The sequence below is a fragment of the Chiloscyllium plagiosum genome, chromosome 47 (genome assembly GCF_004010195.1).
Source record: "Chiloscyllium plagiosum isolate BGI_BamShark_2017 chromosome 47, ASM401019v2, whole genome shotgun sequence".
In the NCBI taxonomy this organism is placed as follows: Eukaryota; Metazoa; Chordata; class Chondrichthyes; order Orectolobiformes; family Hemiscylliidae; genus Chiloscyllium; species Chiloscyllium plagiosum.
Window position 1 is genome coordinate 5,793,159 of NC_057756.1, and position 18,107 is coordinate 5,811,265.

At 45.4% G+C, this 18,107-nt stretch overlaps 1 long non-coding RNA gene across 1 annotated transcript in view; it reads left to right on the top strand.

Moving 5' to 3' along the window:
* Positions 1-18,107, top strand: part of LOC122544173 — a 56,762-nt gene that overhangs the window by 31,190 nt on the left and 7,465 nt on the right. Inside the window, exon 4 of the long non-coding RNA XR_006310286.1 lies at positions 15,937-16,018. This is a non-coding gene — a long non-coding RNA (uncharacterized LOC122544173). The remainder of the gene's footprint in view (positions 1-15,936; positions 16,019-18,107) is intronic.

Below are 18,107 nucleotides of genomic sequence, written 5' to 3' on the forward strand. Positions count from 1 at the left end.
ACCTGTGACTATCGATGATACAAATATCTCAGTAAGAGGCCCAGCAATCACTTCTCTAGCTTCCCACAGAGTTCTCAGGTACACCTGATCAGGTCCTGGGGATTTATCCACCTTTAACTGTTTCAAGTCATCCAGCACTTCCTCCTCTGTAATCTGGACATTTTGCGAGATGTCACCATCTATTTCCCTACAGTCTACACCTTCCTGTACAACAAACAAGAATAGGACTTCTACAATTAACGGTAGGGCCTTGGGTAATGTTGTAGGACAGAGGGACTGAGGAGTTCAGGTACATGGTTCTTTGAAGATTGTGTCACATTTAGACAGGTCGGTGAAAAGGCATTTAGCATGCTTGCCTGCAAGCTCAGTTCTTTGAGCTGATTGAGGTCTATAAAATCATGAGAGGCACACATAGGGTCGATAGCAAGGAGCTTTTTCTCAGAGTGGGGGATACAATTACTAAGGATCACGTGTTCAAAGTGAGAGGTGAAAGTTTTGAGGGAGATATACGTAGAAAGTTATTAGTGCAGAGGGTGGTGGGTACCTGGGGCGTTGCCAGTGGAGGTGGTAGAGGCGGGCATGCTAGCGTCATTTAAGATGTATCTAGACAGATACATGAATGGGCAGGGAGCAGAGGGATACAGATCCTTAGAAATTAGGCGACAGGTTTAGTGAGAGGATCTGGATCAGCACAGACTTGAAGGGCCTGTTCCTGTGCTGTAATTTTCTTAGTTCTTTGTTCTTCACTTGTTCTGCTTTGTTATCTAAATTTAAGTCCAGGACCACTCCTGTATCTTGCAGGGCCTTCTGCACACTGGCTTTAAAAACCCTCCTGGATGCATTGTAAGAACTCTGCTCCCTCTAAATCTTTGATAGCATGACCCCCCCCAGTGAATGTTGAGAAAGAAGTAATCACCCACTGTCACGACCCTATTCCTTTTACACTGTCTGACCTGCAGTTGCCTGCAGACCTGCTGTTCGATCTCTCTTTGACTGTCTCGGTGCCTATAGCACACTCCCAGCAATGTGATTCTTCCTTTTTGGTTTCAATGTTTAACCCAGATGGTTTCATTTCAGGGAGTCTTCCAACATTTAAGTTAACTCCAATGACTGCGCAACACTTTGAGAGACGCTGAGAATGTTAGAAGTGAGATATCAACTGATATCTTCTTTCTCCACAAATTACATAACTGCGGCAGACATTTTAGTTCAGTACAAAGAGTCGCTACAGAGGGAGTGCAGTCAAGGTGGAAGGTCAGTACTCAGGAGATGCTGCACTGTTCGAGATCAGAGCTGAGGGACTGCTTCACTGTCCGAAGATCAGTACCGAGGGAGTACAACACTGTCAACACTACCATCTTTAAAGTGAAAAACACCGAGTCAGAAAGCATGCAAACAGACCCTTTGGTCCAACTAGTGCAGACCCAACTAAACTAGTCTGAGCTGCCTGTTCCTGGCCCATGTCCCTCAGACCTTTCCTATTCCTATACTTCTCTTTTCATGTCTTTTACATGTTATAATTGTACCCATATCCACCATTTCTTCACAAAGTTTATTCTACATGCGAACCACAGTGTTAAAACAATTGCCCATCATGACTTTTTAAAATCTCTCTCCTCTCACCTTAAAATTGTAGCCCCTAGTCTTGAAATCCCCCATTGAGGGAAAAGACAACTTACCATTAACTCTATCTATGCCCCTCATTATTTTATAATCTTCAGTCAGGTCACCTCTCAGCCTCCTATGCTTGAGTGGAGAAATGTCCCAGCCTTTCTTTGTAACTCAAACCTTCCACACCCGGCAACATCCTGGTAAATCTCTAGAACATAGAACATTACAGCACAGTAGGCCCTTCAGCCCTCGATATTGCACCGACCTGTGGGACCAATCTGAAGCCCATCCAACCTACCGTATTCCATTCTCGTCTATATACCTATCCAATGGCTGCTCAAATGCCCATAAAGTTGGCGAATCTACTACCATTGCAGGCAGTGCGTTCCACACCCCTACTACTCCCTGAGTAAAGAAATTACCTCTGACATCTGTCCTATAACTATCACCCCTCAATTTAAAGTATCTCCCCTTGCGCTATACATCATCATCCTAAGAAAAAGGCTCTCACTGTCCATCTGATCTAACCCTCTGATTATCTTATATGTCTCAATTAAGTCACCTCTTAACCTTTTTCTCTCCAACAAAAACAGCCTCAAGGCCCTCAGCCTTTCCTCATAAAACCTTCCCTCCATACCAGGTAACATCCTAGTAAATCTCCTCTGCACCCTTTCCAAAGCTTCCACCTCGTTCTTATAATGTGGTGACCAGAACTGTACACAATACTCCAAGTGCGGCTGCACCAGAGTTTTGTACAGCTGCAGCATAACCTCATGGCTCCGAAACTCAATCCCTCTACCAATAAAAGCTAACACACCGTATACCTTCTTACCAACCCTATCAACGTGGGTGGCAACTTTGAGAGATCTAGGGTGTAGGTTTGCTCGCTGAGCTGTAGGTTTGATATCCAGACGTTTCATTACCTGGCTAGGTAACATCATCAGTGGCGACTTCCAAGTGAAGCGAAGCTGTTGTCTCCTGCTTTCTATTTATATCTTTCTCCTGGATGGGGTTCCTGGGGTTTGTGGTGATGTCATTTCCTGTTCGTTTTCTGAGGGGTTGATAGATGGCACCTAGATCTATGTGTTTGTTTATGGCGTGGTGGTTGGAGTGCCAGACCTCGAGGAATCCTCTGAAAAATGTGTTGCTGGAAAAGCGCAGCAGGTCAGGCAGCATCCAAGGAACAGTAGAATCGCCGTTTCGGGCATAAGCCCTTCTTCAGGAATTCTCTAGGAATTCTCTGGTATGTCTTTGCTCAGCCTGTCCCAGGATAGATGTTTTGTCCCAGTCAAAATGGTGGTTTGTTTTCATCCGTGTGTAGGGCTACGAGGGAGAGAGGGTCGTGTCTTTTTGTGGCTAGTGGTGTTTATGTTCCTGGTGGCTACCTTTCTTCCTGTTTGTCCTACGTAGTGTTTGTGGCAGTCCTTGCATGGAATTTTGTAGATGACGTTGGTTTTGTCCATGGGTTGTACTGGGTCTTTTAAGTTTGTTAGTTTTTGTTTGAGAGTGTTGGTGGGTTTGTGTGCTACTAGGTTTCCAAGGGGTCTTAGTAGTCTGGCTGTCATTTCTGAAAATTGTTTGATGTATGGTAAGGTGGTTAGGGTTTCTGGCTGTGTTTGGTCTGCTTGTCATGGTTTGTTCTTGAGGAATCTGCGCACTGTATTTTTTGAGTATCCGTTCTTCTCGAATAAGTTGTATAGGTGGTTCTCCTCTGTTTTCCGAAGTTCGTCTGTGCTGCAGTGTGTGGTGGCTCGTTGGAATAGTGTTTTGATACAGCTTCGTTTGTGTGTGTTGGGATGGTTGCCGGTGTAGTTAAGTAACGGACCCAGATTTTTGGTTTGATGATTGGTAGGGCTGTTTGTTCTAGTCTTTGCATTACTGTTTCTGCTATGAATCCTGATAGCGGAGATCCCATGGGTGTGCCGTTGGTTTGTTTGTAGACTATGTTGTTGAAAGTGAAGTGGGTGGTGAGGCACAGGTCCACTAGCTTCATGATGTTTTCATTGGTAATGGGATTGATGGTGGTTGGTGTGTGTGTGATGGTCTCTTCTAAAAGTGTGGTAAGTGTTTCCTTTGCCAGGTCGATGTTGATGGAGGTGAACTGTGCTGTTACGTCGAATGAGATCTTTGCTTCGTCTTCCTCTATTTTGGTGTTTTTGATGATTTTTAGGAATTCCTGGGTGGAGTGGATGGAGTGCTGTGACCCTTCTACTAGGTATTTCAGTCTTGCGTGTAGCTCTTTGGCCAGTCTGTAAGTTGGTGTTCCGGGTAGTGAGACTATAGGTCTGAGGGGGGCTCCTGGTTTATGGATTTTTGGTAGTCCGTAGAATCGTGGGGTGTTGTTCCTGTCGGGTTTCAGTTTCTGGAATTCCGTCGTGTTTAATTGTCCGGAATTGAGTAATTTTGTTCCCTAGTTGTTGGGGTTGGGTCTAGCTCCACCTGTTGGTAGGTGTTGGTCTCTGCGAGTAGTGCATTGGCTTTCTCGCTGGCTTTCTCTGTCCAGGATGACTGTGAGCTGACCTTTGCCTGCAGGTAATATAACAATGTTTTTGTCTTTTTTGAGGGATTTATATACATGTACACCAAGATTCTCTCTGCTCATCCACACGACCAAGAATCTTACCATTAGCCCAGTGCTCTGTATTCCTGTTGCTCCTTCCAAAGTGAATCACCTCACACTTTTCCACATCAAACTCCGTTTGCCACCTCTCAGCCCAGCTCTGCAGCTTATCTATGTCCCTCTGTAACCTACAACTTCCTTCATCACTGTCGACAACTCCACCAACTTTAGTGTTGTCTGCAAATTTACTAACCCATCCTTCTACACCCTCATCCAGGTCGTTTATAAAAATGACAAACAGCAGTGGGCCCAAAACAGATCCTTGCGGTACCTCACTTGTAACTGAGCTCCAGGATGAATATTTCCCATCAACCACCACCCTCTGTCTTCTTTCAGCGAGCCAATTTCTGATTCAAACGGCTAAATCACTCTCACTCCCATACTTCCATATTTTGTACAATAGCCTACCATGGGGAACCGTATCAAACGCCTTACTGAGATCTATATACACCACACCAATGACTTTACCCTCATCCACCTGTTTGGTCACCAACTCAAGGAACTCAATAAGGTCTGTGAGGCACGGCCTACCCTTCACAAAACCGTGCTGACTATCCCTAATCAGCTTATTCCTCTCTAGATGATTGTAAATCCTATCTCTTATAACCTTTTCCAACACTTTACCCACAACCAAAGTAAGGCTCAATGGTCTATAATTTCCAGGGTTGTCTCTACTCCCCTCCTTGAACAAGGGCACAACATTTGCTCGCCTCCAGTCTTCCTGCACTATTCCTGTAGATAATGATGACATAAAGATCCAAGCCAAAGGCTCTGCAGTCTCTTCCCTGGCATCCCAGAGAACCCTCGGATAAATCCCATCCAGCCCAGGGGACTTATCTGTTTACACACTTTCCAGAATTGCTAACACCACCTCCTTGTGAACCTCAATCCCATCTCGTCTAGTAGCCTGTACCTCAGTATTCTCAAAGAACAAAGAACAAAGGAAATTACAGCACAGGAACGGGCCCTTCGGCCCTCCAAGCCTGCGCTGATCCTAGCCTTGATCTAAACCTGTCACCTATTTTCTAACATCTGCATCCCTTTGCTCCCTGACCATTCATGTATCTATCCAGAGACATCTTAAATGATGCTATCATGCCTGCCTCTACTACCTCCACTGGCAACGCATTCCAGGCAACCACCATCCTCTGCATGAAGGACTTTCACACGTCTATCTCTCCCCTAAACCTTTCCCCTCTCACCTTGAACTTGTGACCCCCTAGTAATTGAGTCCCCCACTCTGGGAGAAAGCTTCTTGCTATCCACCCAATGTGTACCTCTCATGATTTTGTAGACCTCAATCAGATCCCCTCTCAATCTCTGTCTTTCTAATGAAAATAATCCTAATCTACTCAACCTCTCTTCACAGCTAGCGCCCTCCATACCAGGCAACATCCTGGTGAACCTCCTCTGCACCCTCTCTAAAGCATCCACATCCTTTTGGTAATGTATTCCAAATGTGGCCGAACCAAAGTCATGTTCAGCTGTAACATGACCTGCCAACTCTTGTACATTCCTGAAGAAGGGCTTATGCCCGAAACGTCGATTCTCCTGTTCCTTGGATGCTGCCTGACCTGCTGCGCTTTTCCAGCAACACATTTTCAGCTCTGATCTCCAGCTTCTGCAGTCCTCACTTTCTTCTGCCAACTCTTGTACTCAATACCCCGTCTGATGAAGGAAAGCAAGCTGTATGCCTACTTGACCACTCTACTGAGCTACGTTGAAATATGAGAGGGGGGAGCATTTTGCAGTGATCATAAGGCCATCAGATCAAAGATTGTTATGAAAAAAGGACAAGGATGGACCTGAATCCAAAGTTCTAAACATGGGAAAGTCCAATGTTAATAAGATCAGATTTCATTTAGCTGGAGTAGATTGGGAGCATATACTTTTAAGTAAATCTCTGTCAGAATATTAGGATACATTCCTGAAGGAATTTGGGAATGGGCCGAGCCAACGTGTTCCATAAAGATAAAATGTGAGATCAACAAATCCTGTGAACTCTGGATGTCAAGGGAAATTCAGGATTGGATAAAGAAAAAAAGGAATGATCCAGAGATGCCGGTGTTGGACTGGGGTGTACAAAGTTGAAAATCACGCTAGCTTTCGGAGCGACGCTCCTTCATCAAGTGATCACCTGATGAAGGAGCGTCGCTCCGAAAGCTAGTGTGCTCCCAATTAAACCTGTTGGACTATAACCTGGTGTGGTGTGATTTTCAACTGAGAAAAAGGAAGGCAGATATCGTGGGCTTAAAACTGTTGAATCCAGAAAGAAGTATATAACATGTATAAAACAAAACTTAAAAAGGAAACGGAGGGGGCATGAAAGGATAATGGCAGGTAAAATAAAGGAAAATCCTCATTACTTTATAAGTACAATAAGAATTTTTTTAAAACGCAGAAAGGTGTTGGGCCCATCAGAATTACCATGGTACCTTTAGCCTGGAGCCAGAGGTCAAAGGGAGGGTTCAAAATAAATACTTGGTGTTGGGGTTCAGCAGTGTGAGGGACAATGTGAGAGATCAGGGAGATGGAGTGTAATATACTTAAAGAAGTCAGCATGGACAGAGAGGAGATTCTGAGTGGTCTGGCAGTGTTAGAAGTAGATAAATCACCAAGTTCAGATGAAGTGTTTCTCAGACTGTTGAGGGTGGTAAATTTGGGGGGGATGTGGTAATAGTGTTCCTGATGAAGGGCTTATGCCCGAAATGTCTATCCTCCTGCTGCTTGGATGCTGCCTGACCTGCTGTGCTTTTCCAGCAACACACTCTCGACTCTGATCTCCGGCATCTGCAGACCTCACCTACAGCTCAGCGAGCAAACCTACACCCTAGACCTCACTTTCTCCCGGGTGGTCATAGCAGGGGCACTGGCAAATATATTCAATTCCTCTGTGGATTCTTAATGTGGTTCTGTTATTTAAGACTGAAAGGTAATGCATTCAACATAGTCTACTTCGACTTCAACAAGGCTTCTGACAAGGTCACATTTGGGAAGCTGACGATGAAGAAGAGACCATTGGATCCAAAGAAAGTCAACCTATTGGATATAGAACTGGCTGAGTGGCAGGAAGCAGATGTTTCTGCGACCGAAGGCCTGTGCCCAGTGAGGTCCCACAGGGATCACTGTTGGAATCCTTGCTGATTGGAGATTCTATAAATGATTGACACATCAATGTTGGTCACTCAGCTTGTGGATTATATAAACTTTGGTGAGCTGATAAATAATGAGGAAGACAGCCGTAGATTATAGGAGGATATTGACGGTTGATCAGTGGCAAATGGAACTCCATCTGAATAAATGTGGGGGAATGCACTTGGGCAGGACGTACAGTATAAGGCAGGAGAGTACACGGGGATGGCATGGGGGCTCAGTGGTTAGCACTGCTGCCTCACAGCACCAGGGGCCCAGTTTTGATTCCAGCCTCGGGGTGACTGTCTGTGAGGAGTTTGCACATTCTCCCCGTGTCTGCGTGGGTTTCCTCCGGGTGCTCCCACAGTCCAAAGATGTGCAGGTTAAGGTGAATTGGCCATGCTAAATTGTCCATCATGTTCAGGGATGTGTAGGTTGGGTGCATAATTCAGGGGTAAATATAGGGTAGGGGAATGGGTCTGGGTGGGTTACTCTTCAGAGGGTCGGTGTGGACTTGTTGGGCTGAAGGGCCTGTTCCCACACTGTAGGGAATCTATCCTTTGGTTCCATGTTGAATGGTAGGTCCCTGGGAAGCACTGAAGATCAAAGGGATCTTGGTGTCCATCTCCACTGTTTCCTTAAAGATAGCCCGAGTTGTTAACAGAGACATATGGAATAATGATCTTTATTAGCTGAAACAACAGAATACAAGGGCAGGGAGGGTGTGCTGGAACTGTATCAAACATCAGTTAGGCTGCAACTCGAGTATTACGTACAGTTCTGGAATTCACTTTATACCAGGGATGTGATTAATTTGGAGATGGTGCAGAGGAGATCTACTCGGATGTTGTCTGGGCTGGAGAATTTGAGTTATGAAGAGTGATTGAATACACTGGGGTTGTTCCCTTGGGGAGGATAACTGAGGAGGTAACGTGCCTTGTGAAGTTTAAATTCACGGTGCAAATAGTTAGGATAGATAGAAAGAGGCTTTTCCCCTTGCTGGGGCATAGTTTACAAGTAAGGGGAAGGAGATTCGGAGGGGGTGTGAGAAAATATATTTTCATCCAGAGGGGAATCTGGGAATTACTGCCTGAGATGGTGGAAGAGGCAGAAACCATCAAAACATTTAGAACTATTTAGATATCCTCTGACATTGTCAAGGTGTACAGGGCTGTGGGCCAAGTGCTGGCAAAAGGGATTGTAATTGTTAGGTGTTTGAATTGAGACACAGTGAAAAGCTTTGTCCTGTGTGCAGCACAGGCAGGTCACAGAGGTAAGTAGCTTAGATAGGTAAATAACAGGGAAACAGCGGCAAAAACAAAAACACAGGGACAGGCGAATGTTAAGAGTTTGTCAGACCATTCAGTATTCTAACAGCAGTCGGGTAGAAACTGTTCCTAAACCGGCTGGTGCACGTGTTCAGGCTTCTGTACCTTCTCCCCGATGGTAGATTAGATTACATTACATTACAGTGTGGAAACAGGCCCTTCAGCCCAACAAGTCCACACCGACCCGCCGAAACGCAACCCACCCACCTACATTTGCCCCTTCACCTAACACTACGGGCAATTTAGCATGGCCAATTCACCTAACCTGCACATTTTTGGACTGTGGGAGGAAACCGGAGGAAACCCACGCAGACACGGGGAGAATGTGCAAACTCCACACAGTCAGTCGCCCGAGCCGGGAATTGAACTTGGGTCTCTGGCGCTGTGAGGCAGCAGTGCTAACCACTGAGCCACTGTGCACAGGCTGTAGATAAACATTGCCAGGGTGGGATGGAGCTTTGAGAACGCTGGCGGCCCTTCCTTGACAATGGGCCTGGGAGATGGATTCTGTAGATGGGAGGTTGGCCTTTGTGACTGTCCGGGCCGAGTTCCCCACTCTTTTGAATGGTACAGTTGCTGTACCAGGTAGTGATACATCCAGACAGGATGCTCTCGATGGGGCACCTATAAAAGTTGGCATGGGTATTCGCCATCATAACAAATTTCCTCAGCTGCCTGAGGGAGAAGAGACGTTGTTGGGCCTTTGTAACCGGTGCGTCCACATGGAGAGTCCGAGAAAGCTCGTTGTGGGTGACCACTCCCAGGAGCTTGACACTCTCCACCCGTCCCTCCTCAGTGCTGTTAATGTGCAGGGGGGGGCAGGAGTAACATCCCGCCGAAAGTCAATAATGAGTTCCTTGGTCTTGCCGGCATTGAGAGCTCGGTTATTCTCAGTGCAACATTTTTCCAGGTCTTCCCCCTCCCATCTGTAGTCTGTTTCATCGCCATCTGAGAGTCGACCGATTGTGGTGGTGTCGTCAGTGAATGTGTAAATGGCCCCGGCATGTTTGAACATTTCACATTAAGAAATGCAGGGTTGACCACTGAGCCTCCTTCAGTACTGACCCCCCGAAGGTGCTGCACACCATCAATACTGACTGGCTGACAGTGCAGCAATCCTACAGTACTGGCCCTCTGACCGTGTGGCACTCCCTCAGCAGTGAATGTTAGATAGAAAAGCGCTCTCTCAGTACTGCCCTGTCGACATGGCTGCATAACCTCAGTATGACAGTGAAGTACTTTCTTCAGACTGAACTGGAGTATCAACTCATTAATCTGATCTGTGGAAAAGGAAGCTACATTGACCATTAAACACAGGAGCAGTACTTAGGCCCTTCAGCCCCCCCCCCCCCATCAAGTCTGTCCAACCTTCCAATCATAGCTGATGTGTTTCTCAACCCCATTCTCCTGCTTTCTCCCTGTAACCTGTTATGAACTCAGCCAGACCACTCAAAATATCCTTAAGCAGGAAGCCCAGACCATAACTTAGCAATTTGTTTCTCTAAGTGTACAGTGAAAATTACCCGGACTAAGTTAGCGAGGTTGACTACCAGGTTTTAAAACAGACAGAAATTTATTCACAAAATTATATTTAAAAGGCAGTTGGGTGGGTATATGAATAGGAAGGGTTTGGAGGGATACGGGCCGGGTGCTGGCAGGTAGATTGGGTTGGGATATCTGGTCGGCATGGACGGGTTGGACCGAAGGGTCTGTTTCCATGCTGTACATCTCTATGACTCTATGATTCTATGAAACACAAAGAACAGAATACATAACCCCTACAGAATTCAATTTATCCAAACTAGACTTAATTATGCTGTTCCAAATAAACACAGCAGTCCCAATAAGCAAACCTCCTTAAAAACAGTTTAAAAATGGAACAGGGGCTTATAGCTTGAAGTTAGAAGGGCAGAAAGAGAGAGGGGGGAAGAGAGAGAGAGAGAGAGGGTTTTCACAAGCTGTTTCCACACAGCTGAACCCCCAACTAGTTCTAGACTGAATTGCTCAGCTCGAGAGCTGACCACTCCCCTTTCATTATACAGGTCACTTCTAAAACGTGACCACTTTGGCCTGGTCTCATCTGCTTACATATAAACAAAATGGCCTCTCAATACCCTTTCATCTCTGTACCAAACCAGTCTAATCAGAACTGGAAGGGTTTTAATGACCCCTCTGAAAAAAAAACAATGACACAGTATCCTTGAGAAAGGAACACCTTTTAGAAAAAAGGCAAAAGTGGGCACTGCAGATGCTGGAGATCAGAGTCTAGATTAGAATGGTGCTGAAAAAGAACAGCAGGTCAGGCAGCATCCGAGGAGCAGGAAAATCGGTTCCTGATGAAGGGCTTTTGGCCGAAACATCGATTTTCCTGCTCCTCGGATGCTGCCTGACCTGCTGTGCTTTTCCAGCAACACTCTAATCTAGATTCCTTTAGAATAAAGGGCCAGCTTTGTGACAAACCCTTGATCCCCTTAAACCTATCTATCTCAGTCTTAAATATACTTGATGACCTGGCCTCCCCAGCCTTCTGTGGCAGTGAGTTCCGTTGATTCCTCAATCTCTAGCTGAAGACGTTATTCCTTATCTCAACGGTATATCTCACATTTCACATTCTCAGCATCTCTCACAGTGCTTCATAGTCAATGGATTTAACTCATCATTATGTGCTTTGAGCTCTCAACTACTCCCCTTAATGGGATTAAAGATGCATTGCTAAATGTAATTGAGTCTCACGTTCAGTTTATCTGTTCCAGGTTTTGTTTTTGGTGGATCCATTTGTACTATGATAATGTTGGAAAATTCAGGCAACATGACATTCCACTGGTTGCCTTTTCGATTAGATTAGATTCCCTGCAGTGTGGAAACAGGCCCTTTGGCCCAACAAGTCCATACTGACCCTAGTCTATATTTACCCCTGACTAATGCATCTAACCCACACATCCCTGAACACTATGGGTAATTTAGCATGGCTAATTCACCTTAACCTATACACATCCCTGAACACTATGGGTAATTTAGCATGGCCAATTCATCTTAACCTATACACATCCCTGAACACTATGGGTAATTTAGCATGGCTAATTCACCTTAACCTACACACGTTCCTGAACACTGGGCAATTTAGCATGGCTAATTCACCTTAACCTACACGTGTTCCTGAATACTATGGGTAATTTAGCATGGCTAATTCACCTTAACCGACACACGTTCCTGAATACTATGGGTAATTTAGCATGGCTAATTCACCTTAACCTACACACGTTCCTGAATACTATGGGTAATTTAGCATGGCTAATTCACCTTAACCTACACATGTTCCTGAATACTATGGGTAATTTAGCGTGGCTAATTCACCTAAGCTACATGTTCCTGAACACTATGGATAATTTAGCATGGCCAATTCACCCTAACTTGCACATCCTGAACACTATGGGTAATTTAGCACGGCCAATTCACCTTAACCTGCACATCTTTTAGATTGTGGGAGGAAACCGGAACACCCAGAGGAAATCCACGCAGACACGGGGAGAATGTGCACACTTCACACAGACAGTCACCCGAGGGGGGATTTGAACCCTGGCATTGTGAGGCAGCAGTGCTAACCACTGAGCCACCATGCCGCCCATTAATACAAAACGATGATTAATCGAAATGATTTCCGTACAACTGTGCAGCCTGCTGCCAAGTTTTCAATATATCACTGAGTTTCATCAGGGGATTCAGAGGCAACTTGAATTTGAGTCAGTTGGACAGTTCATGAGAATGAAAAAGAGAGGATTGGAGAAAGGGGGAGGAAAACAGGCCTTATTCCAACAATGAGCTGTGTTTGGAAATCCCTCACATTACTTACGGGAGACTGGAGACGATCAGTGTGTGGCTGAGAGGGAGCATGGAGCAGTTGGGACCATTCTTGGGGGTAGTAGGGACTGTACAAGTTGCATCTGAATTGGAATTGAACCAGCGCACGCATCCTTGTGGGGAAGTTTGTTTGTGCCGTCAGGGAAGGTTTGAACAAACTCTGTGGTTGTGATCCTGAGGGATGGTTCAGCAGTGGGAGAGACACAACCAGAGCAAGAAAAGACAGCAAGTGGGTCAGGAAGGTATAGGAAGTAATGTCCAGTTAAGGCACAAGGGAGATTGGTGCAAAGAACGCAAAGGAAGAGGAGCTGGGGGTACAATGAAAATATGGGGTATATTCCCGTTGCTATCACTGAGATATGGTTGAGAGATTGACAGCTCAATATTCCAACAGTGGCTCAGTGGTTAGCACTGCTGCCTCACAGCGCCTGGGACCCGGGTTCAATTCCCGCCTCGGGCGACTGTCTGTGTGGAGTTTGCACATTCTCCCCGTGTCTGTGTGGGTTTCCTCCGGGTGCTCCAGTTTCCTCCCACAGTCCAAAGATGTGCAGGTCAGGGTGAATTGGCCATGCTAAGTTGCCCGTAGTGTTAGGTACATTAGTCAGGGGTGAATGTAGTGGAATGGGTCTGGGTGGGTTGCTCTTTGGAGGGTCGGTGTGGATATGTTGGGCCGAAGGGCCTGTTTCCACACTGTAGGGAATCTAATCTAATCTAATTCCAGGATGTAGGGTCTTCAAGTGAAATGGAAGTCAGTAAACAAAGGAGAATTATCACCATATTGATGAGGGCATCAATGACAGTGGGTTTAAAAGGCTCCACAAACAAAGCCATATCTAAACAACTTAAAAAAGAAAAAGGAGTAATCACATTGCTGGGCGCACACTCTACAGAGACATGTGGATAAAGGTACCCATGAATATGCTGATTGAAGAATTCTGTTACCTAGCTGATTTCAAATAGATCTTCACAAATAGACTTACTTTTGTTCAGCTTCCCAGATCATCATAGTTACAGATTTTGAACATACACAACTACATGTAAACTTGTAAAATACCGTCAATATTAAAGAGATTCCACTGAATATGTTAGGACATTCACCCCCAGAAAGTAAACAAAGGCCCCTCAGGGAGGTTTGAGTTACAGGCCCAGAACTCAGCGGGATTGGGGCGTGATTGCGTTCGGTGCATTGTGTAAGGTCCAAGGATAGCAATGAGGCTGTCTGGGAAACATCATGAGATCATGGAAGGCCTAAGCTTGGCCATAACGCTGCTCGTCATTGACCATCCAGTCACATGATGAATCGGACTGGCTGTGTCTTTAATTAATTAATAAAACAATTGGTCTGTCGTTGCCAGTGTTTGTCTGAAAACAAATGTATAAAAGATTATGATTTTTCTTTGTTGATTGAAGAAGATTCTGATTCCCAGAGGTTTGTTCCCACTCCTGTAAATTCAGTAAACTCTTTTGATTCTGGAGGTAGACTCCAGGTATCGAGTGATTTATTTGGTCATTCTGCCCCAACAAATGTACGTCAGGAGGTGGAAGAGATAGAGGAACTTTATGAAAGTACATTCAATGAGGAGGTAAGTGTTACTGAGTAAGCTGGTGGAGCTGTGGGCTGATAGGTCCCTAGTATCTGGTGGACTCCATCCCAGGGTGTTAATGGAGATGGTGAACGACGTAGTTGATGGATTGTTGTTAGTTTTACCAAATCTGTTAGGTCCTGGGAAGATTCCACCAGGTTAGAAAGTAGCAAATATAACCCATCTATTCAAGAGAGGGAGAGCAAAAACAGAAAACACTTGTTATTAGGAAACTCAAGCTTTCTGTCATGGTGAAGCTGTTCGAACAAATCAATGAAAAGGGTGTTTAGACAAAAAGAAAATAATCCAGAAGAGCGTGTGTAGTTTTGTGAAAGGCAGATCATGTTTAACTAAATTAGTGCAGCTTTCTGAAGGATTAATGAGTGCTGTGGATAATGGATGTGCTGTACCTTAGTTTCCAGAAAGCATTTGTGAAGTTGATAGATAATAGGTATTCTCCACAGAAGGTAAGTGAGAGACCACATGGACCAACTTTAAAGTGAGGGGAGATAGGTATAAGACAGATGTCAGAGGTAGTTTCTTTACTCAGAGATTAGTAAGGGTATGGAAATGCTTTGCTTGCAACGGTAGTAGATTCGCCAAGTTTAAGTGCATTTAATTCGTCATTGGACAGGCATATGGACGTATATGAAATAGTGTAGGTGGGATGGGCTTCAGATTAGTATGACAGGTCAGCACAACATCGAGGGCCGAAGGGCCTGTACTGCGCTGTAATGTTCTATGTTCTATGTTCTATGACCGTTACTGGGGCCTCAGCTTATGTACAGGTGATATCAATGACGGAGGCAAGGGGATAAGAATCACTGAGGTACAGGAGAAGCTTCACTCAGCCCCTCTCAAAGCAGGTTAAACGCTGTCCAGCTCTGCACAGAGACAATATCAGGGCCAGACAAAGGGATAACAGCTTGTTAGAAATTCTGCACAAACTGCTACTTCCTCACTAAATCGACTTTCTGATCTCACCCTCATTGACAATTTTTGTAAAAATATAGAGGGGCGGTTGCAGAGGAAGAGGATATCAGTGCAGGCAGAGTATATTGGCAATTACTTCTCAGTTGGACAGCTATAGGGTAAGTACCATAATGACAAGAGCTTACTTCCACGATCAACATAATCCTTTTCTGATGTTGTAATAATTTCTGATGTTATAGATTCCAATAATTGATGCTTTTGGAAGGCTGCTATTTGTTATTGAGGTCTGGCTGTAAGGTTAGATTCAGTGATACAGATATTCTTTCTAGATCAAGACAGGAGGGGTATGTGGGGCCAGAAGCTTTGGACGGCACGGTGGCACAGTGGTTAGCACTGCTGCCTCACAGTGCCAGAGACCCGGGTTCAATTCCCGCCTCAGGCGACTGACTGTGTGGAGTTTGCACATTCTCCCCGTGTCTGCGTGGGTTTGCTCCGGTTTCCTCCCACAGTCCAAAGATGTGCAGGTCAGGTGAATTGGCCATGCTAAATTGCCTGTAGTGTTAGGTAAGGGGTACATTTAGGGGTATGGGTGGGTTGCACTTCGGCGGGTCAGTGTGGACTTGTTGGGCCGAAGGGCCTGTTTCCACACTGTAATCTAATCTAATCTAATAACATCCCGAGGAGGTGTAAGTTTTGAACTAGTCCAAATTCTTTATTGATTTAATTTATTGAAGCCTCCGAACTTTCTGCAGAGCACCTATCATTCCTCAGAGAATCAAATTAGGCTGTGAGGACATTGTACAGATGTTGTTCTGACCTCTCGGGATCTGTGCAACAAGATGTGAGGTCTCGTTAATCTTTTCCCTTTCAGAGTTCGAGAGGGAGCAGCTGATGCAGTATCTGGGTACAGACAATGATCGGGAAATCTTGCTTCCTGCTGTTATTTCTGCAAGGTAATGAGATCAGTTGCTCCGACAGATTTACATTTGATAGCCTTTGTCAAAGATTATTGAGCTCTTATTGGGAACTAATTCAGCTGTGAGCCAAAGTTCAAACTGACACCAAGTCCACTTCACCCATCACCCTGTGCTCATTGATATACACCAACTCCCAGTCTGACAACAGAGCAGCACAGAGATCTTACAGTGTACACTGCAGAGCTAGAGGAGGTTACAGAGGTAGGGAGTGGAGAAGGGAGATGATGGGATGGGAAATAAATGATCATAAAGTTGATTATCATAAAGTTGAAGCTTTGGTAACCAATGGAGATCAGTGAACAATGATCTAGTTGTGGGAGTAAGCCATGATAAAAACTAGGGAACGACGTTTACTCTGAAGCTACTTGTCCGATTACAATTTTCAGTAATTTCTGTCTTTTGCTGGGTTTTGTCAGAATTGCGATGAACTCAACACAGCAGTTCCTAGAATAGACACTTCCTGTCCATTCTCAGTGTGCTCGAAACCTCAGTAAGGGTGCAAAGATAACTAACAGAGAGAAGGACTGCAAGGCAGTCAGTGGGAAAGGTGTCAGACATTGAGTTCCATATTTATCCTCACTGTCAGCGCATGCAGAGCTCAGCCTAGAGGCTCTTTGCTTGAGAGTTTCGGAGTGACTGCTGCGGTAGTGTCAGTGCTGAGCCTGGGGACAAGTCGGTCTCCAGTGCTGTGCTGGAATCAACAATATTGGGTTTGGATCTAAAATAATCCTGTACACAATGAGGATCCAAAAGAGATTGTTAAGCGGGGGGGGGGTCATGATGACAAATTTGGTTGAAGTTTTTCGAAGAGGTCACCAGGTGTGAGGGTCGGGGCAATGGTTTTGAGGTTATCTTCTTGGACTTCAGTCAGCCTTTTGATAAGGTCAAGTATGGGGGACTGACAGCAAAGTTCCTAACCCATGTGATGTCATGAATCTTGGCAAACTGGATTCACAGTCAGCTGAGTGGCAGGAAGCAGGGGATGATGGTTGAGGGGTGTTTCCTCAGCTGGAGATCTGTGAAACTCTACAGGGGTCCATATTGGGGCCCTTGCTGTTTACGGTAACTATAAAGGATTCACACTTGGAGGGTTGGAGGGTTGGTCAGTAATTTTGCGACGCTTGTATTGGTAGGATTGAAACTTGTGAGGACGACAGGCTTGGATGACAGGAGGGTCAGATGGGCTGATCAGTGTCCAATGGAGTTCAATCCAGACAAATGTGAGGTGATGCATTTGCATGGGACAAACAAAGCAAAGAAATACATGATGAATAATAGCACTCTGGGAAACTCTGAGGGATCTTTGAGTGCATGTACACTGATCCCTTAAGGGAACAGAGTAGGTGGGTAAAGCAGTCAAGACGGTTTTGGACCGATGCTGTTTTTTTCGTTACTTCTGCTTTTATTCTGTTGTCAGTTTTGGTTTGGAGCTGTAAACTGGGTGTTCTGAGATGAGAATGACTTATGCACTTTGAAAGAGCTAGGGGTAAGTCATAGAGACATAGAGATGTACAGCACGGAAACAGACCCTTCGTCCAACCTGTCCATACTGACCAGATAGAGTCATAGAGACATAGAGATGTACAGCACGGAAACAGACCCTTCAGTCCAACCCGTCCGTGCTGACCAGATATCCCAACCCAATCTAGTCCCACCTGCCAGCACCCGGCCCATATCCCTCCAAACCCTTCCTATTCATATATCCATCCAAATGCCTCTTAAATGCTGTAACTGTACCAGCCTCCACCACATCCTCTGGCAGCTCATTCCATACACGTACCACCCTCTGCGTGAAAAAGTTGCCTCTTAGGTCTCTTTTATATCTTTCCCCTCTCACCCTAAACCTATGCCCTCTAGTTCTGGACTCCCCCACCCCAGGGAAAAGACCTTGTCTATTTACCCTATCCATGCCCCTCATGATTGCGTAAATCTCTATAAGGTCACCCCTCAGCCTCCGACGCTCCAGGGAAAACAGCCCCAGCCTGTTCAGCCTCTCCCTGTAGCTCAGATCCTCCAACCCTGGCAACATCTTTGTAAATCTTTTCTGAACCCTTTCAAGTTTCAC